This window comes from Cetorhinus maximus, chromosome 1, assembly GCF_964194155.1.
Source record: "Cetorhinus maximus chromosome 1, sCetMax3.hap1.1, whole genome shotgun sequence".
In the NCBI taxonomy this organism is placed as follows: Eukaryota; Metazoa; Chordata; class Chondrichthyes; order Lamniformes; family Cetorhinidae; genus Cetorhinus; species Cetorhinus maximus.
The window spans coordinates 176880711-176908118 of NC_135879.1; the positions used below are offsets into that span (position 1 = coordinate 176880711).

The following is a 27408-nucleotide window of genomic DNA, read 5'->3' on the forward strand; positions in this document are numbered from 1 at the left end:
GCATGAGCAGACAATATGGCGGGAAAGCCAAAAATCAGTTTCATAACGTCGTGAAAACAGTTTGCAATTGTCCGCTCCGCCCGTCAATGGTGGGCTGCGTTTCCTGCGGTCACACATGGGGAATTTCATTGTAATACATCTGCATAAGCCGAGCTTGACAGAATCATGCCTCCACGCTGAATCATCCGAGCATGTCGGTGTGACTGCACGCCGATGTGTTTCACAACTGAACATAAGTGGTGTGCACCTGGCGGGCTGCACTTCACTTGGGACTTTGAGTTTTCTTTGCCTACCTTGCTTCGGGTAGCACTTGCAGTCATCAGTGCCAGGTTTCGCAGGCAGCACCATATCAGTTTTAGGGGGGCTCACGGACAGGTCTCTACTTATGTGACCAGCCATAAGGCGGGAGTGGCTTTTCAATGGTTGCAGGGTTTGGACCTGCTTCGGGAAGGAGGGGAAGCGGCCTCAGGCAAGAAAAGAGGCTGCAGGGCTAGGGCACTACTGGGGAAGGGGGTTATCCCAGTGAGTGTGCATGGGCACATGTTGACCTGTGCAAGTGCCTCGAAAGGGTGGGGGCTGAGGAGGAGAAAACTCCAGATGGAGATGTGGGGGTATGTGTGAGTGAGTGGGTGGTGATGTCCCTTGAGCTGGTAGTGAGTGAGATGCCAGTGATTGTGTGATGGGCTTGTGAGTGTGTGAGCTTAGAGTGATGAGACAGTTGCCTTACCCTGACTGGATGGCAAGCCTCTTCTGTGCAGCGTCGGCCCCGACCCCAACTGCCATTGCCTCCCGAGCCGGAGTGGTGACACTGATGGGCCTTCTGCAGCCAGAACAAGAGTAGAGGACATGTCAGTGGCTCCAAAGGTGTCCAGAAGGTGTCCCAGGGATCTGTCACTGAATCGAGGAGCTGCAGTGTTCTTGCCTTTCAGGGCCATGTCTTTTATGCAGAAGCCTTGGTCTGGAAGCTCTGAGAGGTGTGCGCACGGTTGCACTTTAAATATGGTGCTTGGCTAGAGGAAACAGCAAGGTGATGGTGTGGCAGGCAAATTGGAGCCAGGCATGTTTCCTGGAAATACATGATTAATGAGCCAAGATTGGGACGATAAGGCATGAAAACCTGTCATTGCAGCCAGCGGGTAAAACGTCCTTTTTCCCCGCCGCTACCGCACTTAGTGCAAATGTGGGACGATTCTGCCCTATGTTTCTCAAAGTGTATTTTTAAAATTTCCTTCATAATAGATTCCAGCATTTTCCCAACAACCGATGTGAGCCTAATAGGCCTGTAGTTCTGTTTTCTTTCTCACTCATTTCTTGAAAAGTGGTGTAACTTTCATCAACTTCCAATCCAGTGAGACCACTCCTGAATCTAAGGGATTTTGAGAAATCATAGCCAGCACATCCATTCTAGATGTTATCTTGGATGGTTTCAGCAATGGCAGTTGCAACAGTCTCAGTGAAGCCAATAATTGGAGCCAATAATTTGGAGCACCGTCTCCTCCAAGGGACTCAGGAAATGTAGCTGTGCCTGTTCCCTGTCATTTTCTTTGCTGCTACCTCCTGTTTTGTGCACCTTGTCCTGCATGGGAAAGGGAAGAGTATCAGTGACTGTGTTGCAATGTGATGTGTCTGTCATAGCTAAGTTTGTGGAAGCTGCGAGCTGTGAGTATGAGTCTTGCTTCATTAGTACGTGCATGGGGGTAAGGTGGAGCATCTGAATGTTAGTCATTAGCCACCACTGTTAAAGATTGTTGATGGGTGAATGATCGGGATGAGCATTGAGCAGTGTGAGGTTGGTGGTGCAGTAGGTAGGAGATAGCATTTGAAGAGGTATTTTCTGACCTTGACCACTCATGTGAGGTCACTGAACTTTTTCTGAAACTTCAGCCACACCCTTGGGGCCAGGCTCCTTACATTGGCCTCTGTGGCTATCTGCTCCCATTCCCTTACAGTACATGCCGGAGGGCCTCCTGACATCATGTTAAATAACTTCTGTCATCCTCTCCACCTCCTGAAACTAAGGTGTCCCCCCGGCACTGCACTGGATAACCTGGAAGGCCTCTCTCTGGCCTCTTGCGTCATTACTCCTCTTTGATTCTTGTGAGAAACACTTTCAGATATAGTTCCAACACCCATTACAGCCAGAATCCACCTCCCCTTTAAGTGGTGCAGGCTGGCTTTAAGAAACTCAGGGATAACTTTAACTCATGCTAGCCTCACATGAACCTATGCCCCAGCTTAGCATGCAGCCACTTAGCAGTGTATTTAGTACTACACATCATATCACGGAAATGAACAGACGGCACAAAGTTTGTGTGCTGCCTGTATCACCTCTATGGAGCACAAAGTAATTGCAAATTAGATCCCACAAAAGAGCGGTTGATATAAAAGAAAGTTTTACTCTCATGGTTAAAATTGGCCTGTATAATTGTGCCATAGTCTCATGTATCACTGAGGGGATATTTGTATATTAATAACTATTTTTACCAGTTTTTGATGGTAGGATCTCCATGTTGCCATTGAGTGAAAAGGGATTATGATGAAAGAATTTACTCTTTTATATCACCAGATTTGTTTGGTGCTTAAAACAAGAACAAAATAAATATCTAAATAGAGTTATCACCATTGACTTTTGCAGTTTGGATACATTTCTCCCTATTGCTGAAATATGACACAAGTTCTATTGTATGCAATTCCATGATCCATTCTGTGAAGGTGGGTCTGCAATGGGACAAGACTTCTGCCACCAGGGTAACCCACTGCTAACCTTGCACTCCCTACGTGAGGAATGGGGTGCCCCTGCACCTGTAGTAATAAGGGCATCCATTGGGAGTGGGACTCAGCAATGTTTTACTCTGCTTCTCTGAGAGGGAGAGTCAGAGCCAATGAGGGGGACCAATGGCAACAAGGCCAAAAGTTGAGGTACAATTTGAAGAAGTGTTGATTAGTCCCTTTGGTCATCCTTCTGTTGCCATTTAATTTTGGAGCTGCAAACCCCACTTAGGCCCATAATGGAACCAATGCCTGTTGTCAGTCCAAACTGATACTGCCCCATTTAGAAAGGATGCTTCAGGTAGAAATTCTGGAGAAGCTTAGAATTTTATTCATTTGTGCAATGTGGAAATCATTGGCAAGGCCAGTATTTATTGCCCATCCCTAATTGCCCTTGAGGAGGTGGGGGTGAGCGGCCTTCTTGAACCGCTGCAGTCCACTTGATGTAGGCACACCCCGGGAGGCAGTTTTATGACTTTGACCAGCAACAGTGAAAGAATGGTGATATATTTCCAAGTCAGGATGGCATGTGGCTTGGAGGGGAAATTGCAGCTGGTGGTGTTCCCATGCCTCTGCCGCCCTTGTCCTTCCAGGTGGTAGAGGACAGGGGTTTGGAAGGTGCTGGCTAAGGAGCCTTGGTGAGTTTCTGCAGTGCATCTTGTAGATGGTATACACTGATGCTATTGTGCGTCAGTGGTGAAGGAAATGAATGTTTAAGATGGTGGGTGGGGTGGAAATCAAGCAGGCTGCTTTGTCCTATGTAGTGTCAAACCCCTTGAATGTTGTTGGAGCTGCAATCAGCCAGACGAGTGGAGAATATTCCATCACGCTCTTGGCTTGTGCCTTGTAGATGGTGGACAGGCTTCGGGAAGTCAGGGATTAAATTATTCACTGCAAAATTCCTAGCCTCTGATCTGGTCTTGTAACCACAGTATTCATGTGGCTGGTCCAGTTCAGTTCCTGGTCAACAGTAACCCCCAGGAATTTGATGGTGGAGGATTCAGAAATGAAAATGCCATTGAATGTCAAGGGAGATTGTTAGATTCTCTCTTGTTGGAGATGGTCATTGCCTGGCATTTGTGTGGCATGAGTACTACTTTCCAGTTATCACCCCCAGCTTGAATGTTGTCCAGGCCTTGCTGCATATGGACACAGGCTGCTTCATTATCTGAGGAGTTATGAATAGTGCTGAACATTGTGCAATCATCAGCAAACATCTCCACTTCTGACCTTATGACAGAGGGAAGGTCGTTGATGAAGCAGCTGAAGATGGTTGGGCCTGGGGCACTACCCTGAGGAACTCCTGCAGCGATATCCTGGGACTGAAATGATTGGCCTCTGACAACCTCAACCTTCTTCCTTTGGGCTAAGTATGACACCAGCTGGTGGAGACTTCAATTTTACTATGAGTCCTTAATGCCAAACTTGGTCAAATGCTGCCTTGATGTCAAGGGCAGTCACTCTCACCTTGCCTCTTGAATTCAACTCTTTTGTCCATGTTTAGACCAAGGCTGTAATGAAGTCAGGAGACAAGTAGCCCTGGTAGAACCAAAACTGAACAGTGGTGAGTAGGCTATTGCTCATGATGTATTCCTCGATAGCCTTGTTGATGACATCTTCCATTATTTCTCTAATGATCGAGAATAGATAGATGGGGCTGATTGATTGGATCTGATTTGTCCTGCATTTTGTGGATAGGACAAACTTGGGCAATTTACAAGGTGGTCAAGTAGATGCCAGTGTTGTAGCTGCACTGGGACAGTTTGACTCAGGGCACAGCTAGTTCTGGAGCACAAGTCTTGGATACTGGAGGTGGGATATTGCCAGGGCCCATAATCCTTGCTGTCCAGTGCCCTCAGCTGTTTCTTAAGGTCATGTGGAAAGAGTCGAATTGGCTGGAGATTGGTATCTGTGATGTTGGGGACCTCAGGAAGATGTCAAGATGGATCATCCTCTCGGCACTTCTGGTGGAAGATAGTTGCAAATGCTTCAATCTTGTCTCTTGAAATCCGGGCTCTGCCATCAATCAGGGCGCTAGTCCATGGAGCCTCCTTCTCCCAGTGTAGTGAGTTGAGTTGGTAGCTACAGCGCGAATACAACAACTTCATGCCATTCAAAGTGTTTCAATGGTGAGCCAGTCAGCGAGATGCCGTTTCCACTTTGGGATATTTGAGTTTATTCGCGTATTTGTTCCTCACCTAGCATTTGTTGCTGTGCTATTTGCACATAAATATCAGGCAATATCATTACCGTCATTGCTATTTTGACAGCAAATCATGGCCCAATAACTTGAATTGTTGTGTTAGACGATGCAGGTCCTTAAAATTATTCCATGCAAAAAACATGCTTTTAAGGTTCCAAAGCTCTAGGCTGAATATTAAGCATTTGCTTACTCAATTATACCACCTGTCAGTGTAATTTTTTTTTAAAGATTTGTTTCATTCTTTTTTAGCCTACCTGTAAAGTAACATCACACAGAAGTTCAAAGGACTACATTTTGCCCTAAAGCAATTGCATTTAACTCTCATCTTAGAGTTTCTACTGCTCACTTGGCTAGTAATGTAATGGGTGCAGAGGTCTAGAGCAAATACATCGTCAGATAAGGTTCAAATAGCAGGAGAGAATAAAAGTCAGAAGCTAAACTTCAGAAACACCAGCAGAGTGTCTCGTCTCAGTTTTAAACTGACAAGTTGACATATCTTATGCTTCATTTAAGAGGGCGGGTTAGGAAGTCTTGGAGGAGGAGCACCATTACCCCCACCCTCCCCCCAAATGAAATACTGTAATACTATAGTCAATTTGAAGACTTCAAACAGTTACACACTGGCTGTTGTGTTAACACCAATCCTTTTGTTGCAATTTGTGTGCTGGAACAAACTCTTGAGTTACGGTGAGTTTATTTAACTGTAGCAAGCTGGTGAGGTGCAGTTCGTTGAGGTTATTAACTGCAGAGACACCAACCTGCTGCTAAGTAGGATCTGCTGTGCTGTGACATTAATGGAATCCAGATTGAGAGGCTAGACTGCTGTGATCTCCCTTAACTACTGCACTGCAGGGTGAGTATGTTTCTGCGTTTCTCCTAAGGAGAGGGAGAAAAAAGTTGTTTTTTTAAAAAATGCCCAGGAATTACTAGACAGATCCAAGATTAGTTGAATCATGTGGTAGACTTGTAAACTAACCTTGGATTTTTCTGTGCAGCCTTCTTTTAGTCATAGTTGCATTGCTTAAATATAATTGGATGAAGTTAAAGGATATAATGAGTGAAAGAATAAGATAACGTTGAATGCTGCTGATAAAAAATATGGAACTCAACCCAGATTAGCTAATTTCATGTCAGATCTATGATTTTGTTTGCCTTGTATTAAGGTGTCTTCAAAGGAGGTGAGTAGAGCCTGTTAAGCAGGGTAGTCACATTTCCCAAATGATAAATTTAAAGTAAGCAAGTGTTAAAGAATGCTGTGAAATTGTTTTGAACCATTTACTATGTATACACATTACTATTTCCTAAACAAATCTTTATTTCCCTTGCAAAGATATGACCAGAAAAAATTGACGTGGATTTTTCTAGGTATGGCTTCCTACTATATGCAGTAAATTATGAATGTTTCATTTGCACACCTGACAGTAATGACATTAAAGGACTTCTCAATTCATATTGTTTCAAACACTATCCTCAATTGTATTTATTCTTTAGAGCACTCCATGGGCATACAAACCATATGAGACATAGCAAAGCCCTTTGGAATTTCATTCATTATTGTCACAAGGCATAGCTTTCATCTGATTTAATGTTCCATCAAAAAGATTGTTCAAACAGGTGAAGACTTTCAATGAAAGCAAAATCGAATGATTTTACAACCTCATTCTGTTTGCCAGAAAAATAAGTCCAATTTTAGAACATGGCAATTAATGTTTATGCGTGAATTGTAACTGAAAAGGTAGCTGATAGGAGTTGGTTTGTTAATAGCCTTTAAAGAGGGAAACAGTTTTGACAAGTGGATAGAATTATAATTGGAAAAGAATCACACTAAAAACACGTTTTGCTTAATGTAATGATGATCTTATTCACTCTCCTATTTTATATACAAATGGATTGGATTGAGGTCTGCAATACAGTCAGCATTCTGCTGAACTATTAATCTTTAGTGTTATAGTCACCACAGTGTTAGTATATATTCAGCAATGTTCACATTTTAAGATGTCAAGTACAATTTTTATGCTTCAATGTTATGGAAAACAAAAATTTCAACATGAATAAAATATAATCACCATCTCCATTAATTTTTATTACTTAGCTAACTGAGATGACATTTTAGAATTTGTTTTAGATCTTTGAAGCATGGTCGCTTTACTTGGTATATTTTAGAAGCATTTACTCAAAATAAAACAATGTATTAGCTCATGGGTATGTTTTTCAAAAGATTTGGACAGGTATATTTTGTCAAATAATCTGTTCAAGTGGTTTATCGTTAATAACCGAAAAACCTTTTTTTCTTGGTGTATGGATATTGAGATGAATTTGTTTAAAGCTGTGCCAATTTGAAGGTTGAATTAATTCAGGATAAAGCATTTCAAACCACATCTGGTTAAACTGATGCCTTGTAATTTAGCACCTCTCTGTTATTATACAAGAGAAACAGATAAGGTAGAAGTTTTTTTTGTGTGTGCAACTTTAATCATTCATGCTAGGGTTCCTTTATGGCAGCAGCAGTTTATTTAATTTTGCAGCTTTGCAGGAGAACAATTCCTAGAACTCCCACTAGGAGTGTTTAGTTTTTGAGAGTTCCTTCAGCTGTTAAATGGTCACTTGGTGCAGCCCACATAAAAGGTAGTCATGCACTAAATGCCTTCCCATCAGCCTGCATTAGGCCATGTTTGATGTATTCCGTGTGAAATTGACTTAATTGATGAATTTATTTGCACCCTGATCATTCCTTCCAACATTTTTTAAAGCATGAGTCACACATTCACATGAAATAACAGTATTTAATAGTGGAGTTTGATTATACATTGTTCACAAGCTTTTAATTAGGCCACATTTGTGCTGTACAGTGTCCAGGGATCTAAAATCACCTTTGACTTTTTTGTACTTTGTCCTGCATCAATACATCATTAACTAATGTTATCCAGTAAATTAAATTGTTTTGATTTTAGTTTACACCGGATTTTTAATCCTTACATAATGAATTTTCAATAAGGAGCTACATGATACGTTAAAAATGGATTTGGCAATTTGTAGGAGGTGCATGCATTTGGTAATCTTTAGTAATCTTATTCAGCTTGCAATGAAGGTTCATGTGTTTGGCAGGTTATATATTATCTATTTCCCATAACATGAAACAACACAATCAATCTTTTAATGAAAGTTTTTAAACAGTTCAATGCAGGATATTGAGAATGTATTAGAGGTGGTTTATTTAGCATACAGGAACATGTCTAAAAGTTTATTCTTGATCAGGAAGAATAAGATTGACGAGTTTCCTCAATGGTTCAATTGGTAAATGCATCACCTAAGTGTGGTACTGAGCTGTATAGGCCACAACAATCTCAAATTCAATCACTGTTTTTGCTGAGTTGGTTGTCCTTGGTTGGCTAAAAGCAGGCAATGTTCCCACAGAGACAGACTTAACTGATCTCTTAATGTAAAATTGATATCTCCGTACATTGATAAGGACAGGCACAAATTCAGGCACAACTGTACCCTAATTGCACCTTGATGCAGAATTCTACTTTTTATAAAAACAAAAAACTATTGCGGATGCTGGAAATCAACCAGCTGATGCCCTCAACCGTGTCCGGCCCATCTCCCGCGCATCCGCCCTCACGCCTTCTCCTCCCTCCCAGAAACATGATAGGGTCCCCCTTGTCCTCACTTATCACCCCACCAGCCTCCGCATTCAAAGGATCATCTTCCGCCATTTCCGCCAACTCCAGCATGATGCCACCACCAAACACATCTTCCCTTCACCCTGCCCCGGCGGCATTCCGTAGGGATCGTTCCCTCCGGGACACCCTGGTCCACTCCTCCATCACCCCCTACTCCTCAACCCCCACCTATGGCACCTCCCCATGCCCACGCAGAAGATGCAACACCTGCCCCTTCACTTCCTCTCTCCTCACCGTCCAAGGGCCCAAACACTCCTTTCAAGTGAAGCAGCATTTCACTTGCATTTCCCCTAACTTACTCTACTGCATTCGTTGCTCCCAATGCGGTCTCCTCTACATTGGAGAGACCAAACGTAAACTGGGCGACCGCTTTGCAGAACACCTGCGGTCTGTCCGCAAGAAAGACCCAAACCTCCCTGTTGCTTGCCATTTTAACAGTCCACCCTGCTCTCTTGCCCACATGTCTATCCTTGCCTTGCTGCATTGTTCCAGTGAAGCCCAACGCAAACTGGAGGAACAGCACCTCATCTTCCGACTAGGCACTTTACAGCCTTCTGGACGGAATATTGAATTCAACAACTTTAGATCTTGAAATCCCTCCCCCATCCCCACCCCCTTTCCGTTTCTTCCCCCTCCCTTTTGTTTTTTCCAATAATTTATATAGATTTTTCTTTTCCCACCTATTTCCATTATTTTTAAATCTATACTTGTAATGCCCTGTCAGCCTTTCCACCCCTCCCCCACTAGAGCTGTACCTTGAGTGTCCTGCCATCCATTCTTAATTAGCACATTCTCTTAGATAATATCACCACCTTTAACACGTCTTTGTTCCTTTGTCTGTGACATCTTTTGATTATCTGCTCCTATCACTGCTTGCTTGTCCCTACTACCAACCTCCCCGCCCCCCAACTTCTCTCCCCCCACCCCACCCCCCCTCCTTAAACCAGTTTATATTTCACCCCTCTCCTAACTTTACTCAGTTCTGCTGAAGGGTCATGAGGACTCGAAACGTCAACTCTTTTCTTCTCCACCGATGCTGCCAGACCTGCTGAGTTTTTCCAGGTAATTCTACTTTTTATGTTGGCCATAAGACCTACCAACATTGTAGGTAACTGTAACTCAGATTATTTTATCCCAACATGTTTGAGAGTGAACTGTGGAGCAATAAAAACAGCATCAATTGAGAGTCCAATGTCATTCAACCCAGACAGTTATTTATTTATGAACTAAGTATAGTCTCCTCTCTGCAATTTGCATTTATATTTTCAAGCATTAAAATATTTATATTAAAATTCCTGGTAAAATCCATAAGCCTAAACTAAAGATATTGGTTCATTGAAGCACAAATTCCACTGCATCTGCCTGTACTCTAATTCTGCTAGGAAAAAGCAATTGTATCTTATCGTCAATGGTCTGACATAAACCTTGCTTTGCACCTGAACTTTGGAAATTGCACTTTGGCACAACAGCATTGCTACCTTGCTCTAGAGGTTAAAATTGAGTCCAGCATAATAAGCATCCAAAGGAAAGTACAGTCCATTCCAGTCAACTTCAGTCTATCAGTCTGGTCCAGATGTTCATAAAATACTAACGGTGCTCTTATTTTTATATCCCTCAATCACTTATTTCACAATAAGCTATCAAACTGCCTTTTGACCATTTCCATGGGCACTCACCACTTGCCACGTATAATATCGAAATTGTTCACTTGCCCTCTTCGAAGCTGAAGAATGTTTTTTTCTTGGTCTTTGAGTTAATTCCGTTGGTCAGCTCCAGCTCTTGCCTAAACTAACCTTTATGAAGAGACAAATTCTAAAAATGCACATCAGTTTAGCAAGTATTTGAAAGAGAAATTCAGGTTAATGTTCCACATGAAGATCCAACACCAGAACTAAGATCTAAGCAAGTTTCTCAACTGAAACATTAGGGAGAATTTTCTCCCCGTTGGGAGGTGTTGGGCGGGAGTGGGCGAGGGCGTGGGCGCGCGTGCAGCCGATTGCCGCCCACGATCGGCTGCGCACCGCCATTTTACGTGGGCGGGCCTTAATTGGCCCGCCCAGTGTGACACGCATCCAGAAGCGCTGAGCGCTCCCTGTGCTGAGGGGTGGTTGCCTGAATTGGGGCCTGCACTCTTTCGCACATACGCGCAAAAGAGTGCAGAAATCTCCCTGAGGCACAGAGCTGCCTCAGGGAGATTAGTTTAAGTACAAAAAAATTTAATAAAGAAAACAAAACATTTTAAGACATGTCCCCTCATGTGAAATTGTCACATGAGCTGAGACATGTCTATTAATTTTCTTTAAAATTTTCACAACACTTTAAAAACCTTCATGAAACCACATCCTGCCCGTGGATGAGGTTCCACAAAAAATGCAAAATTGCCTGGGCTCTTTGCCTGCCCGCCAACCTTAAGGTTGGACAGGCAGCTTAGTTTACTGATTTAATTGAGAGTTAACTGGTCTTAATAAGCCTTTGATAGTTCGGCGGGTGCACAGCCGACTTGGGTGCGCACCCGCCGAACTGAGAATCTGCATCACACACGGTGCCGTTGGGACTCACGCCTGACGTCACTGCGCGTCATTTTACGCCTCAGTGAGCGGGCCCCGCCCTCGCTCGCCGAGTCAAAGATTCTGCCCATTAGCTTGTTTTTCTCTTGCAAGCACTAACTTACTGCTATGCAATTCTGGGATTTTCTGCTTTTAGTTCAGCATTTGCTTTTCTTCTTTCTAAGTCTGACCTTCCATACTCCATCTGTGTTGTTAGTTTTAAAGACATCTCTAGTTAATCAATCGTTGAACATTGAATAATTTTAAATAACATTATACCACTGTTCTTCAGTAGTCATGTTGTATCGACTGGCTTCTGTATACTTCAGCCCACAATCCAGCATTAATGTTTAGTGATATTCCACCCAGCTCTTAATCCACCTTCAAAGTCTGTTTATCAGCACCATCCAAAGGCTGAATGGTAATACATATATTAAGTCTTTAATCAGCATAAATTACTTTGAGGCACAAACACTGTAATAAAACTATGTCTGAGAATGTGCAGAACATGTGTCTGTACCATCCTCTGAAACAGCATTACTAATTGCAGTGTAATGGAACAGTGCTAAGGCAGCAACCACATAAGAACATTGCTCTTTCTTTGGGTTTTATTTTGGTGAACATTCTGATGTTCAAATGCAAATATTGGAATGTGTGTTTTAAATAAAACAGCCAGCACGATAACTGACTGAGGTTCATTCCTTTTGTGATAGTAGAGCGATCTGATTTAAGGAAGGCAATAGGGCTTCTGTTTATATTTTTATTTACCAGCATCATGTACTACATGCAATATTTTTTCCTTAGGGGGCTTGAACTGTGGAGGAGTTTTCCAGGTATTCTCTCTCTATCCATGTAGCATCCTAGTTGACCAAGGATTATTTACTAACCATGGCTCATGCCATGATATCACTATAGGGCAAGGTGAGGAGACAGACCCCAAGAACTACCTCAACCAGTGCAGGGATTGAACCAGTTACATTTTAACAGCAATATACATAAACATAAGGCTATTTGCTGTGTCAAGCAAAAGAAAGGGATATTAAGAGGAGTAACTAAAAGCTTTGTTATAGTGGTGATTTTCAGGCAGAGTTTAAAAGCACAATTGGCCTTGGTCCTATAATATTGGTGATAACGTTTATAATCTAAAGGAAGCAATTCTAAATTATCAGGATATTTTAAATATCTGCAATGTATTTTGCCAAGCTATCAGAATTTAAACATATTGGACTGGATATTGCAGCAGTTTCAGCGTTCTCTCAGCATTCTCCATCATTACAACTTTGAAAGTGACATCCACATATACATACAGAAATCAAGGATCCGCTGTCAGTGATCCCCTGCTCCTCCATAGGTTGCACTGTTGAAGATCTGGCAGACAGAAATTTTCTGAAATCACCCAACTAGATGTGAACTTCCACTTTTATGCTGCTGACCTTGCTGGAAAAATCCTTGAAATATTGGACTTAGTTGAATGATGTCTAACTGGGTTTTTGACAGTACACTATGGGGGTCGTGTGGGGGCGGGCGCAAACCCGATCATGGGTGGGCCAATTAAGGCCTACCCAGTGTGACGCACGTCCGGAAGCACTGCGCACTCCCTGTGCAGGCAGGGGGGATTCCCTGAGTCGGGGCCTGCGCTCTTTCATGTATGCATGCGAAAGAGCACAGAAATCTCCCTGAGGCACCTCTGTGCCTCAGGGAGATGAGTTTAAGTTTTAAACATCTAAATAAAGAAATTAAAAACTTTTAAAACATGTTCCCTCATGTGACAGTGTCACATGAGCTGGGACATGTCAATGATTTTCAAAAAATTTTTATTGAATTTTTAAACATTTCATGAAACCTCATCCCGCCCATGGATGTCACTGGACTAGTAATTCAGAGGCCCAGGAGTATGCTCTGGGGACATGGGTTCAAATTCCACCATGATAGCTGTGAAATTTGAATTCAATTAACAAATCAGGAATTGAGAACTAGTCTCAGTGATGGTGATCATGAAATTACTAGTGATTGTCATTAAAAAGAATCTGATTTACTAATGTCCTTTAGTGAAGGAAATCTGCCATCTTTACCTGGTCTGGCCTGCACGTGACTCCAGACCCACAGCAATGTGGTTGTCTCTTAACACCCGCATGAAAATGTGTGGTAAACCACTCAGTTCAAGAGCAATTAGCAATGGGCAACAGATTCTGGCTTTGTCAGTGATGCCCACATCCTATGAAAGAATAAAATTAAAAGTTCTTTGTGGGCAGCTTTCTTCAAGGTCAGTGATGAGTGTCATTGTTTTCCTGCTGACCATAAATCTGGGCCAATGTTAATGAGTAGGTCTGGACTAACTAATGACAAAAGTGGCCAAGTGCTTGATTCTTCAATAAAGGAATAGAGATCACTCTTGGTTGTTTATCACAGTTGAGTGACAAAAATTCCCAGAGAGGTTTCTTGAAATTCTTTCTGATGAGAAAAGAATGTTGCGAAGTCTTGCTTCAATTCTATAGAATCTTGTTTAGACTGCACCTGGAGCAGTGTGTGCAGTTTTGGTCCCCTTAACTTAGGAAGGATATTACTGCCATAGAGGGAGTGCGACAAAGGTTCACCAGGCTTATTCCTGGGATGGCAAGACTATCCTATGAAGAGAGATTGGGGAAACTGGGCATGTATTCTCTTGATGTTCGAAGAATGAGTGGTGATCTCATTGAAACCCACAAAATTCTTAAAGGGATAGGCAGGGTAGATGCAGGTAAGATGTTTCCCCTGGTTGGGGAATCTAGAACTAGGGGACACAATTTCAGAATAAGAGGGAAGCCACTTAGGACCAAGATGAATCAGAATCACACAGTGCAGAAGAGGCCATTCGGCCCATCGAGTCTGCACTGACATATGAGAAACACCTGACCTACCTACCTAATCCCGTTTACCAGCACTTGGCCCATAGCTTTGAATGTTATGACGTACCAAGTGCTCATCCAGGTACTTTTTAAAGGATGTGAGGCAACCCACTTCCACCACCCTCCCAGGCAGCGCATTCCAGACTGTCACCACCCTCTGGGTAAAAAGGTTTTTCCTCACATCCCCCCTAAACCACCTGCCCCTCACCTTGAACTTATGTCCCCTCATGACTGACCCTACAACTAAGGGGAACAGTTGCTCCCTATCCACCCTGTCCATGCCCCTCATAATCTTGTACACCTCGATCAGGTCACCCCTCAGTCTCCTCTGCTCCAACGAAAACAACCCATGTCTATCCACCCTCTCTTCAAAACTTAACTGTTTCATCCCAGGCAGCATCCTGGTGAATCTCCTCTGCACCCCCTCCAGTGCAATCACAGCCTTCCTATAATGTGGCGACCAGAACTGCACACAGTACTCCAGCCGTGGCCTCACCAAGGTACTATAAAACTCCAACGTGACCTCCCTACTTTTGTAATCTATGCCTCGATTGATAAAGGCAAGTGTCCCATATGCCTTTTTCACCACCCCACTGACATGCCCCTCCACCTTCAGAGATCTATGGACACACACGCAAAGGTCTCTTTGTTCCTCAGAACTTCCTAGTTTCATGCCGTTCATTGAATACTTCCTTGTCAAATTACTCCTTCCAAAGTGTATCACCTCACACTTTTCAGGGTTAAAGTCCATCTGCCACTTATCTGCCCATTTGACCATCCCATCTATGAGGAGAAATTATTTTACTCAGAGGGTTGTGAATGTTTGGAATTCCCTACCCCAGAGGACTTTGGGAGCTCAGCCATTGAGTATGTTCAAAGCAGAGAATGACAGATTTCTAAATACCAATGACATAAAGGGATATGGGGATAGTGTGGGAAAAGGCATTGAAATGGCTGATCAGCCATGATCGTACTGAATGGCAAAGCAGGCTTGATGGGTTGAATGGCCTACTCCTGTTCCTATGTACCTAGCTGGAGGAAAATTCTGTTCACCCTGTATTTGGTGTTGAATAAGCGGTCTGACCATTTAGAGAGAGTGAAAGAGTCAAGTGAGTTAGAACTGGGTGTTGTGAGTATACGTATAGAAACTGATGCTGTGTTTTAGATGAGGTAGCTGCGGGGTGGGGTGCAACATGTAGATGAAAAATAGGAGGGGGCCAAGGATGGATCCTTGTGGGATACCAGATGGCATTCAATGCCACTTTCCCACACTATCTCTATATCCCTTGATGTCATTGGTCTCTAGCAATCTATCAATTTTTCTTGAATATGCTCAACGCTTGAGCTTCCACAACCCTCTGGGGGTAGAGAATTCCAAAGATTCACCACCTTTTGAGTGAAGGAATTCTTCCTCATCTCAGTCTTAAACAGCCTAAGCCCTTATCCTGAGATTAGGTCCCTGGTTTTAGACTCAACAGCTAGGGGAACACCTTATCTACACCGACCGTGTAAGAATTTTGTAAGTTTCAATAAGGTCACCCCTCATTCTTCGAAACTCTAGGGAAAACAGACCCTGTCTCCTACATCTCTCCTCATAAGACAACCCCGTCATCCCAGGGATTAGTCTGGTGAATCTCTGTTGCACTCCCTCTATGGCAAGTATATCCTTCCTTAGAGAAGGAAACCAAAACTGCATGCAATGCTCCAGGTGTGGTCAAACCACGGCTCTATACAACTGCAGAAAGACACCTTTACTCCTGTAAGCAAATCCCCTTCTGATGAAGGCCAACATGCCATTTGCCTTCCTAATTGCTTGCTGTGCCTGCATGCTAGTTTTTAGTGACTCATGAACAAGGACATCCAGGTCCCTTTGGACACCCACACTTTCCAGCCTCTCACCATTTAAGAAATATTCCGCCTTCTTGTTTTTTTTCTACCAAAGTGAATAACTTCACACTTATTCACATTATATTCCATTTGCCATGTTCTAGCCTATACACTTAGCCTGTCCAAGTCCTCTTGAAGCCTCCTTGCATTCTCCTCACAACTCACATTCCCACTCAATTTGGTGTCATCAGCAAATTTGGAAAAATTACAATTGGTCCCCACATCCAAATCATTTAGATAGATTGTGAAAAGCTGTGAATAGATTGTGGTTCATTTCAGGCTAGTAACAGCCTGTTATCCTGAGAATGATCTATTTATTCCTACTCTCTGCTTTTTGTCAGTTAACCAATCCTCAATCCATACTTGTATATTTCCCCCAATCCCATGTGCTCTAATTTTATTTACTAACCTCCTGTGTGGGACCTTATCAAAAGCCTTCCGAAAATCCAAATACACCACATGGTTCTCCTTTATCTTTGCTACAACTGATATCCTCAAAAATCTCCAATAAGTTTGTCAAACGTGATTTCCCTTTCATAAATCCATGTTGACTCTGTCCAGTTTTAATATTCCTTTCTAAATATCCAGTTATCACATCCTTAATAATAGATTCTAACATTTCCCCTACCACTAACATCAAACTAAAAGGTCTAGCGTTCTCTGTTCTCCCTCTTTCTCCCTTCTAAAATAGTAGGGTTACATTTGCTACTTTCCAGTCCACAAGAACCGTTCCAGAATCTATTGAATTTTAAAAGATAACCATCAATGCATCCACAATCTCTCTAGTCACCTCCTTCGACATTTAGAAGACAATTGTTTTTGGCCCCCACTACAAACTCTGTTCCCTAGCTACTGAATCCATCACTTTATCTGGCAACTTTCTGAGACTATACCAGACGGAGAGACCAAACGCAAACTGGGCGACCGTTTTGCGGAACACCTGCGGTCTGTCCGCAAGAAAGACCCAAACCTCCCTGTCGCTTGCCATTTTAACACTCCACCCTGTTCTCTTGCCCACATGTCTGTCCTTGGCTTGCTGCATTGTTCCAGTGAAGCCCAAGGCAAACTGGAGGAACAGCACCTCATCTTCCGACTAGGCACTTTACAGCCTTCCGGGCTGAATATTGAATTCAACAACTTTAGATCTTAAACTCCCCCTCCCCCCATCCCCACCCCGTTTCTCGCCCCCCCCTTTTTTTTTTCAATAATTTATATAGATTCTTCTTTCCCCACCTATTTCCATTATTTTTAAATCTAAAACTAAAACCTTGTTAGTCTGTCCACCCCACCCCCACTAGAGCTGTACTTTGAGTATCCTGTCTTCCATTCTTAATTAGCACTTTTCTTAGACAAATATCACCACCTTCAACACCTCTTTGACCCTTTTGTCTGTGACATCTTTTGATTATCTGCTCCTATCACTGCTTATCTCCACAATCACCACACCCTCAACGTCTCTCTTTCCCCCCCCCCACCCCCGCACCCCCCCCCCCCCCCCCCCCCACCTTAAACCAGTTTATATTTCTCCCTTCTCCTAGCTATGCTTCAGTTCTGCCGAAGGGCCATGAAGGCTCGAAACGTTAACTGATTTCTTCTCCACCGATGCTGCCAGACCTGCTGAGTTTTTCCAGGTAATTCTGTTTTTGTTTCAGACTATTCACAATCTTGGTGTCATATTTGACCCAAAGATGAGCTTCAGACCACATATTCTGCCATCACTAAGACACCTATTCCCACATCCATTACATCGCCTGACTCAACCCTGCCAGCTCATCTGATGAAAACCTCACATATGCCTTTATTATTCCAATGCACTCCTGGTCAGCCTCACACACTCTACCCTCAGTAAACTTGAGGTCATCCACAGCTCTGCTACATGCGTCTTTACTCACACCAAGTCCCATTCACCCATCACCCCTCTACTCACTGAACTACATTAGCTCCCACTTAAGCAACAACTCTTCTTTTAAAATTCATCCATGGGATGTGGGTGTCACTGACTAGTCCAGCATTTATTGCCCATCCCTAATTGCTCTTGTCCTTGTTCAGAGGTCATTTAAGAGTCAACCTCATTGCTGTGGGTCTGAGTGTGGAGTCACATGTAGGCCATTAAGAACAGCAGATTTCCTTCCCTAAAGGACATTAGTGAACCAGATGGGTTTTTACAACAATCAACAATGGTTTCATGGTCATCATCAGACTTTTAATTCCAGATTTTTTTTATTGAATTCAAATTCCACCATCTGTGCATTACCAGAGCATTACCCTGGGCCTCTGGATTACTAGTCCAGCGACAAATAACTACACCATTGCCTCCCCCAATAATATTCTCATCCCTGTTTTCAAATCCATCCATGGTTCTGGTCTTCCCCATCTCTGTAAGCTCCTCCAGCTCCACCCTCTGAGAAATTTGCACTCTTTTAATTGAGCATCCCTGACCTTAATTTCTCCACCATTGGTGTCCATGCTATCAGTTGCCAAGGCCCTAGGCTTTGGAATTCCCTCCCTAAGCTACTCTGCCTCTATTTCCTTCTTTAACCAAGCTTTTGATCGTCTGCCCTTATGTGGTTTGGCATCAATATTTTCTTTCTAATGATCCTATGAAGCACCTTGGGACATTTCATTACATTGCAGATACTTTATAAATCTAATTTTTTATACAGAAATGAGTAAACATTCTAAGTATTATTATTTGTTCTATTTCTATTTTTTTCTTCCTCTTTCTTATTAGTTTAGCTCATTGTCTGGGCTATAAGGGACAAACATCTAGGGCAGAAAATTACGCTTGGTGTGCAGGCCCAACACCCAAGTGTGAAATAAAGCTCCTTGGCGTCAGCCGAGCATGCTGACATCAACGCGCATTCTCGTGATATTTCACTAGGCGGGCACACGATGAAGGAGGCGCGCCTGCCATTAATTAACTGGTCAGTTAAGGCCCTTGAGACACCAATTGTCTCGGAGTTTACGTAGCCGGTGAGATTTTCAGGCCATCGCATGGGCTAAACGGGCAGGCGGGCAGCCCACAGTTTCAAAAACTTCATCCATGGGCAGGATAAGAGGGGTCCGTCAGCTTGTAAATGCAAACAGTTTGTTGTTTAGGATATAACTTTCTGCTGCTTGCTTGTGTGAACAGGACTTCAGAACTGCATGGACAGAAATAAGAGGCTTCAGTTCAAGACTCAGTGTTGTTTTCCAGGACCCCGGGGGATTCATACCACTTGGGGCCTTCCAGGTATCAGAGAGCCTTCCCTTACCCCGGGAATGGGGATTATGGCCTCTGCTGGAGGCACCTCCTCTGAGGAGGAAGAGAGGGCCAGAAGGGGGAGGAAGTTAGGTGGCCCTATTCAGCTTCCAGAGGAGGGACCTGTGGGAGGAGAGGCGCAGGCACAAAGGGCACAAGGCTAACAGGGAGCCCAAGGCTGAAGGGGCCGCAGAAGACGCCACTATCCTGCTGACAGGGTTTACAGGCGGTGATGCAGCTACCTCAATATGTCTGAGGTGCAATGCCGAAGGAGGCTCCACCTCTCAAGGGAGAAAGTGACCTCCATCTGTCAGAAGATCGGCTCTGAGATCAGCTCCAACTATGTGGGTGGACACCCCATGCCAGTGGTGCTGAAGGTCACAGTGGGCCTCAATTTCTATGCCTCTGGCTCCTTCCAGGGCTCAGTGGGGGATCTGTATGGAGTCTCCCAATCAGCTGTCTGCAGTTGTGTCAAGCTGGTGACAGACACACTGTTCAGGTGTGCATTGACTTTCATTCACTACTGCACAGATGAGGCCAGCCAGGCGGAGCGAGCCAGAGGCCTTGCAGCGATTGCTGGGATCCTCCATGCCCAGGGTGCCATCGACTGCACACATGTGGCCATCAAGGCGCCAGCAGGTGAGTCTGGTGCCTTCGTCAACAGGAAGGGATTCCACTCCATGAATATGCAGATAGTGTGTGGTCACAGGATGCAGATTCTGAAAGTCTTTACAAGGTACCCTGGCAGATCCCATAACGCTTACATCCTCAGACATTCCCAGATGCCAAGGCTCTTCAGTGCTCCAGCCAAACTGGATGGATGGCTGTTGGGTGACAAGGACTATCCCCTCAAAAGGTGGCTCATTACGCCTCACTGCCACCCAAGAACAGAGGCTGAGCAGCGGTACAACAGGAGCCATGCCTCCACAAGGGCAGCAGTAGAGAAAACCATAGGTCTTCTCAAGATGCACTTCCGATGCCTGGACCGTTCAGGGGAAGCACTACAATAACCCCCAGATTGTGTGTCAGTGATAGTGGTTGCGTGCTGCGCTCTCCACAATCTGGCACTGGAAAGGAGAGACACAGTGGAGGAAGAAGATCTTGAAGTAGCTGCTCAGGCAATAGACGATGAGTCCAGTAGTGAGTTAGAGGACAAGCACGGTCAGGAAAATGCTGAGGGGATAGACCCTGACCTGGGCAACCTCCAGGGAGGCAGGGACACCCAAGACTCTTTGATCCAGTGCTCCTTCAGCTATCCTACCAAATAAGAACAACCACCACATGCCAGAGCCGCAGGCTTCACACTCGATCCCTGACAGGAACAGTTCCTTGGTCAACAACATGCACTATGTGCCATTTCAATAAAGTTTAAGGAAAAACACGTCCATCATAACATCATGGCTTACCCTGCACCTGTAGATCAAATGAAGCATCCAGAGGCCAGTTCCACAAAAACACATTTAATGAAATGGTGCCTGGCAAACATTCCACAAATTAACATTGACAGGTGTTTTCCATCACACCAATAAACACAACAGAAAAATGGGGGAAACAAATATCACCCATAATCAGGCCATGTTGTGATTAAGGCGCTTGACATTTTCGCTTACGAGTGCTATGTCTAGGTGCTCCCCCCTCGCTGGCACCGGCATTGGAGACAGCCTGCTCACTCTGCTGTCCTGTTGGCCTTGATGAATTTGGCGGGCATCCTCTGGCCCGTGGAGCCTGTGCTGGCCCCGCTTGGGAGGGAGCAGCCAGTGCCATGGCAGGCATCTCCCCAGTCACCGCAGCCTCATCGGATGCCAGGGTCACTGGCAGAGGGGCAGAGGTGCTGCTGCCCTCACTCAGAGCACCCTGAGAGGAGGCGCAGAGACGACAAGCAGTTTGTGCACCAACATGAGGTCGCTCCGGGCCTCCCTGCTCACCATTGATGCATGGGCACCTAGCTGGGATACTGGGTGCCCAATCCATCTCCCACACTGACAGTAACCATCTGAGGTCATTGCCGGTGTGAGGGCTTGCAGGTACGAACGCGTCCCCAGGAAGCCCTGATTCAGCTCCTGGAGGAGCCTCTCCATGAGAGTTGCCACTCTCTCCATGGAGGAGGCATTGTGCTTGGCCATGAGGGTCAGAGCATTGCCCATGGTCCGCAAGGACTCCTCCACAAAGGAGACCATGGCATGCACTCCCTCATGTATCTCCGTCAGATCCTCCCGCACACCCTGCTGGATATCCAACATCTGCTGCCTCATGGACGACTCCAGAGGCACATCATCAGCCATCGATTGAGCATTGTTCTTGTCCCCAGCAGTCCTCTGACTGTCAGCACCCTGGGCACTCTCTTTCTCGCCTGCACCTCAAGCGAGCGTGAAGTGCCCTCACTAATGTGCAACAAGATAGAAGCTTGTGATCTAATGCCCTGCTGGTATCTGCGCTGGTGCCTGCTTGAGAGACCAGGTGTGACGCAGGTGTGTTGTGTTGGGTGCCATCCTCTGGGATCAATTACTGACATTCTCACCTCAGTGCACTGCAATCTTACCTCCCTGTGGCACTCCAGCCTCACCATTGCCAGTTGACCTAGGCACATGGCGCCTCTCCAGCTCCAGGGCCTCCTGCTCATAACAAGTAAGGATCAGTAGGTGTGACGGTCCCCCCCCAACCCCGAGTATGCAACCTCTCGGCGTTGTTATGGGATGTTTTATCCTGAAAGGAGAGAGGAGCAGAGATTAGTCCACCCTGTACCTGCATTGCCATTGCAGCCTGGCCAACCCCACCTGAGGAAAACCTCGCAGGGCTCAACCAATTCGTGACCCTGGAGCCGCAAGACACTCAGTCCAAGCAGCCAGGGCTCACCCCCTTGCCCAGATGCTGCCTCATTGACATTTGGCACTCACATTCTAATGCCTCTGAGGTCCACAGGGGGATGGGCAGCTCTTAACTGCTCTACAAAGTAACCCATGCCAACACAATACTCATCCTTCCCAATCGCAGGAGATCATTGAAGCGCTTCCGGCACTGCACCCAAGTGCGCCTCACCACATTGTGGCTGCTGACCCTGGATGCCACCTCCTCCCAGGCCTTTTTGGTGAAGTTGGTGGGGGGGGCCTCCTCCTCCTGTTCCTGGCGAAAAGGGTTTCTCTCCGTGCTGCCACCTCATCCTTGAGGGCAGCGAGGCACTCATCTGAGAAACATGGGGCCAACTGCCCCACCAACCTGCCCCCCACTCCTACCGTGTCCAACCGCAATGCTGTCCATCACGACTTCCGCGTCCTTCACTGGCAGCCTTCCAATGGCTGCCGAGGCTGCATTTGAATGGCCGCCGGGTCGCCATTGGACCTGGCAGACATTGAGCACTGACCCCCACCTGCCCCTTTGCATTCATTCCGCAGCCGCATCTTACGCTGCATGGGCCTTAATTGGCCCACCCGCATGGAATCACGTTGTGCCACCGATCGCGGGTGGCAATTGGCTTCACGACTACCGCCACTGCCGGGCACCCCCGCCAAGGGCAAAATCCTGCCCCTAGAAAACAGGACAGAGGTGAGAGACTGAATATTTGAATCTAAATTGGAATTCTACATCGCAGAAAAGCATAATAAAAATTTTTTATGATAGTACGATAGTATGCCAAAAGGAAGTCTTTCAGGGCACAAGGCTATAGGGAAGCATCATGTTCATCATTAATGATTCCCTGTTTTCCAGAGGTATGTGCCTGATCATTACTTTAGTGTTTAAAATCGTAACATTTCTCAGCATTGATAAAATATGTCTTTCCCAGCTTGTGAATAACTTCCAGCTCCTTGATGTTGTGGCTGTGGACATAAAGTGAATGCCAAAGTATTGTCAAGTGTCCTGCCATTTGTACAGAGTGAGAGGGTGTTCATTTTGAAACAGATTTGAAAGCCAGCCTCATACGCTGTGTTTCATAACAAGGAAATTCTGATAATGCTTTTGTTTTTGATTATTGAGTTGACATGCTAATGTCGGATAAAATCACATGGCTGCCTCATTGCATTCTAACAATAGAGAGAATTGGAAATTATGGGCTGAATCTTCAGCACGGCAAGCAGGGGCAGAGCCCGCTCGCTGAGGCATAAAATGATGCAAGGTGATGTCGAGCGTGCGTCCTGACCTCACTGCGTGTCATTTAGATTTTTCAGTTTGGCGGGCGCGCAGCCAAGTCGGCTGCGCACCCGCCAAACTGTCAAAGGCCTGTTAAGGCCATTAATTAACTAATTAACCCTATTGAGAAAGCTGCCTGTCCAACCTTAAGGTTGGCGGGCAGACGAAGAGCCCAGGCGGCCTTCGCATTTTTCATGGAACCTCATCCATGGGCAGGATGAGATTTTGTGAAGGGTTTATAAATTAATTAAATGTTTTCATTAAAGTTCATTGACATGTCCCAGCTCATGTGACACTGCCACATGAGGGGACATATCTTAAATTTTTTTTTCTTCATTAAAATTTTTAAAACTTAAAGCTTATCTACCTGAGGCACCTCTGTGCCTCAGGGAGATTTCTGCACTCATTCACGTGCATGCACGAAAGAGCACACCCCCATCTCAGGGAATCCCCCCTACCACCCGTACAGGTAACGCTCAGCGCTTCCGGGCACGCATCACGCTGGGTGGACCTTAATTGGCCCGCCCACGTGAAATGGCGGCACGGACCCGATCGGGGGCGCCGATCGGGTCCACACCTGCCCGAGCCTGGCCCCGCACGCCACCCCCAATGGGGATAAAATTCTCTCCATAGATTTTTTTTAAAAACAGTCACTCAACTGTCTTCATATCTCTTGTTTCAGTGTAAAGTGGAATGGGAAGTTTAGCCTACAGCCTTCTATCAGCTTATTGATGCCACCTGTGTAATGGAGCCCGTTCAAAGGCCAGCTGGTTAAGTTATAGTTGTACAAGTCCATCAGTTCAGGTTTAAAATGTATTAATTGTGCATCAACGTGCAGGCTATAGATATTCCTAACCAAGTACTCAGCAAGTCACCATTCAGGAAGATTTCTTCTGCTTCCTATAGGTTTGTGGCAATGCTTGCATTGTGTAGAGATTTCTTATGTTCAATTTCACTGATGAAATCTTAAATGCATTTTTAAAGTATGCATTTAAATTTCATTTGAATTAGCAAACAGAGCAAATATTACCACTACTTATAATTTTACTGACCCATAGCAACCAGAGAAAGACTTCCCCAATAAGGGGCAGGACTTTTCAGATGGTGAGGTTTCCCAGCCTGCCATCCGAAGAGACTGCGGGAAACGCATCACCACCCACTCCAGCTGTCCCGCAGCAACAAGGAGCATTAATTTGCTGGAGACAGGACTTCCAGCCCTCACTCTGGAGGAAGCCCCGCTGCAGAGAGCTGCTGGCCAATGTGATTGGCCAGCAGCTCTATAGTCCAAGTAACCCCAGTAGCAGCAGTGGCCTGGACTGGGACTACAAGCAGTCCCCAGATTCTAAGTCCCAGAGTCCAGGACCAGGTAAATGTGGGGGTGTCTCATGGTGGGGTGGGGGGGGCAAGGCCTGGGGAGGTGGTGAGAGAGGGGTGCAGGTCTTAATGGAGATACAAGGGAGAGAGGGAGCATTTGTGAGGGAAAGACCTTGTGGAGTTGGAGGGGGGGAAGCAGGGTAGGGCCGAATGTGGAAAGGAGGCCATTGCGGGAGGTGCCCCCGCACCCCCCTTCCCATCCAACGCCAGGTTTGTCCCAACCCCTGAATTCCTCCCACCAGCCTCAAGTTTGAAACAACCCTTCAGTGGCCATTAATTGTCCACTTAAGGGCTTCAATTGGAGTAAGGGCGAGCAGGCTGGCCTAGGTCTCACCCAGCCCCGTAAAATTGCACAGGGCAGGTGGGAAGGCCATCCAGGGAATTTTACAGGTCTATTCCCTACCCACCCCGCCTGCAAACCCACTGGCAGGGGACTGTAAAATTCTGCCCATGGAGTATTTTAGAAAGAACTGCGCCTTCATTTATCCGTCATTTTTCTCTTATAAAGAAAGCAAAAAGGGTGAAGCCAGCAACAATAACATGTTCAGATAATTAATTTTGTTTTTACTCATTCATTGGTTGTGGGCATCACTGGCTAGGCCAGCATTTATCACCCATCCCTAATTGCCCTTGTTTAGAGGGCAGTTAAGAGTCAACCACATTGCTGTGGATCTTGAGTCACATGTAGGCCAGACCAGGTGAGGACGGCAGATTTCCTTCCCTAAAAAACATTAGTGAACCAGATGGGTTTTTACAACAATCGACAATAGTTTCATAGTCATCATTAGATTTTTATTTCTAGATTTTTATTGAATTCAGATTCCACCATCTGCCATGGTGGAATTCAATCCCAGGCTCCCAGAGCATTACCCTGGGTCATCTGGATTATTAGCCTAGTGACAATACCACTACGCCATTGCCTCCCCTGTAATTCATGGTAACAAATTTTAGATTGTTTTTAAATGATTGTTTCCATTTTATGTAATTTTTTTCCAAATGAGAATAATTTGTAATCTGTTTATAAGTGTGAGTTCCTTCCTGTTGAGCCAGTTATTATTGGATAACATGCAGTGGTCTGCAATGTGAATCAAGTCTCCTAGCCTGTGGCCACGTGGTTGTTTTTTTTTCCATGTTATCACAATAAATCAAGGTGCAGGTCAGTACATAAAATGACGACCTTTCATAAAATTAAATTATTTCTATCTTCTACACTGTCACAGAAACAGAATGAATTTTAGTGTTATCCCACAAAGTTTCTTTCTTAATGCATGTTCATTTGCATAAACTCACTTCCCCGCCCATTACCCTGACATCTGTAGGTCCAGTCAACAATCTTGTATTTGCATTTTACACCTAATAACTTCCATACACCCAGTATAGGAGGGGAAATAATGGGATCTGTTTTCTCATTAGCACACTGAATTTCTTCATCTTCCACAGAAGTGCTGAACCTTTGACTTCTGGAAGGCCTGACAAAAATAATGGCCCCTGATGAAATTGTGCCGAGAAATGCCATAATTGATTTGAGCTAAGAATCAGAAAGAGTGTAAAATACAGTCAGACTTCCACAGTTTTATATGAGACATCAGAAAGAACTAATGTCTTAGTAAGAGCGCCGTCATGGCTTTCATTATCGCTTAAAGTTAATCAAAAACACTTTTACTTCCAGCTGCCAGCCAGACACCACGAGACACCTTGTACACTAAGCTACATGAATACAGTGACTTAGAAAGGTCAGCATCCCCAGCTCAGGCATTGGAGTGCCTGCTTTACAACCGGATGCTTGTAAGGATTGAATACCAGGATTATTTGTCTATTTCTTCTGCCCACTACTCCAGGAGGCTCAACAAGTTACTGTTGTTGGTCCTTAGTCAGTCTGTTAGATTGTCCTTCCACCTGCGATAGGATACTCTATCTTGCATTTAGAACTATCTAGCATATGTCTTCCTTTCACAAAAGTTCAACTGAGCTGCTGAGAATGTATTCACATCAGTTTTACTACAAGTAACTATTTGCAGAAAACAAATTCAATTTTATGAAAAGGGGGGGTGGTCGATTTCCCCTTTGCTCCAGGTTCAACTCAACCAACTGATTATGGAACAATACTGATAGGAAGCAGATAGAGCACCATCTCAAGGGCCTTGTTTTTGCACTAGTCATGACAGTGAAACCATCATTACTCCTGTGAAAGTGACAATAACTTCTAGAGCCTATGTGCAGTTAAATGAAAATCCAGAAGCTGCTGTCAGTGATTCTATGCTTCCCCATAGTGTTCACTGTTGAAATTCCCTCAGACAGCAATCAACTAAAAATAACTGAACTGGCGAAAACTTTTACGCTATTAGTCTCACAGTGGGAACTATTTAAAAAGTTACACCTTATTGACCGAGGTCTTACTGAGTTTTCAGCAGTGCACAAATTTCCTAATTCCTGCTGATAAACCTTTCTAGCCCTGGGAAATGAAGTTTATATTTGTGGAATGTCAAATTTCCCCAACATGACAAAAAAAATCATATTTTCAATTATTTTTAAAGTTTGCATATGATATTTCAGTTCCTACCTTAATCCCATGTGAGTGTTCCAATCATTTATCCCGCTCTATGTAAAATTTAATTAAAAATGAAAGATGTTAGTGCATTTTACTTCCCTTTTTGCTGTCTGTGAGAATACATTAATGTGATTGGCTGCTTAATGGCAT

At 44.7% G+C, this 27408-nt stretch overlaps 1 protein-coding gene across 1 annotated transcript in view; it reads left to right on the forward strand.

The window, feature by feature from the left end:
- Positions 1-5614: 5614 nt before the first annotated feature.
- Positions 5615-27408, forward strand: part of LOC144685525 (fibroblast growth factor 10-like) — a 187632-nt gene continuing 165838 nt past the window's right edge. The window contains exon 1 of the mRNA XM_078550123.1: positions 5615-5825. The gene's annotated coding sequence lies outside the window, so the exon portion shown is untranslated. The remainder of the gene's footprint in view (positions 5826-27408) is intronic.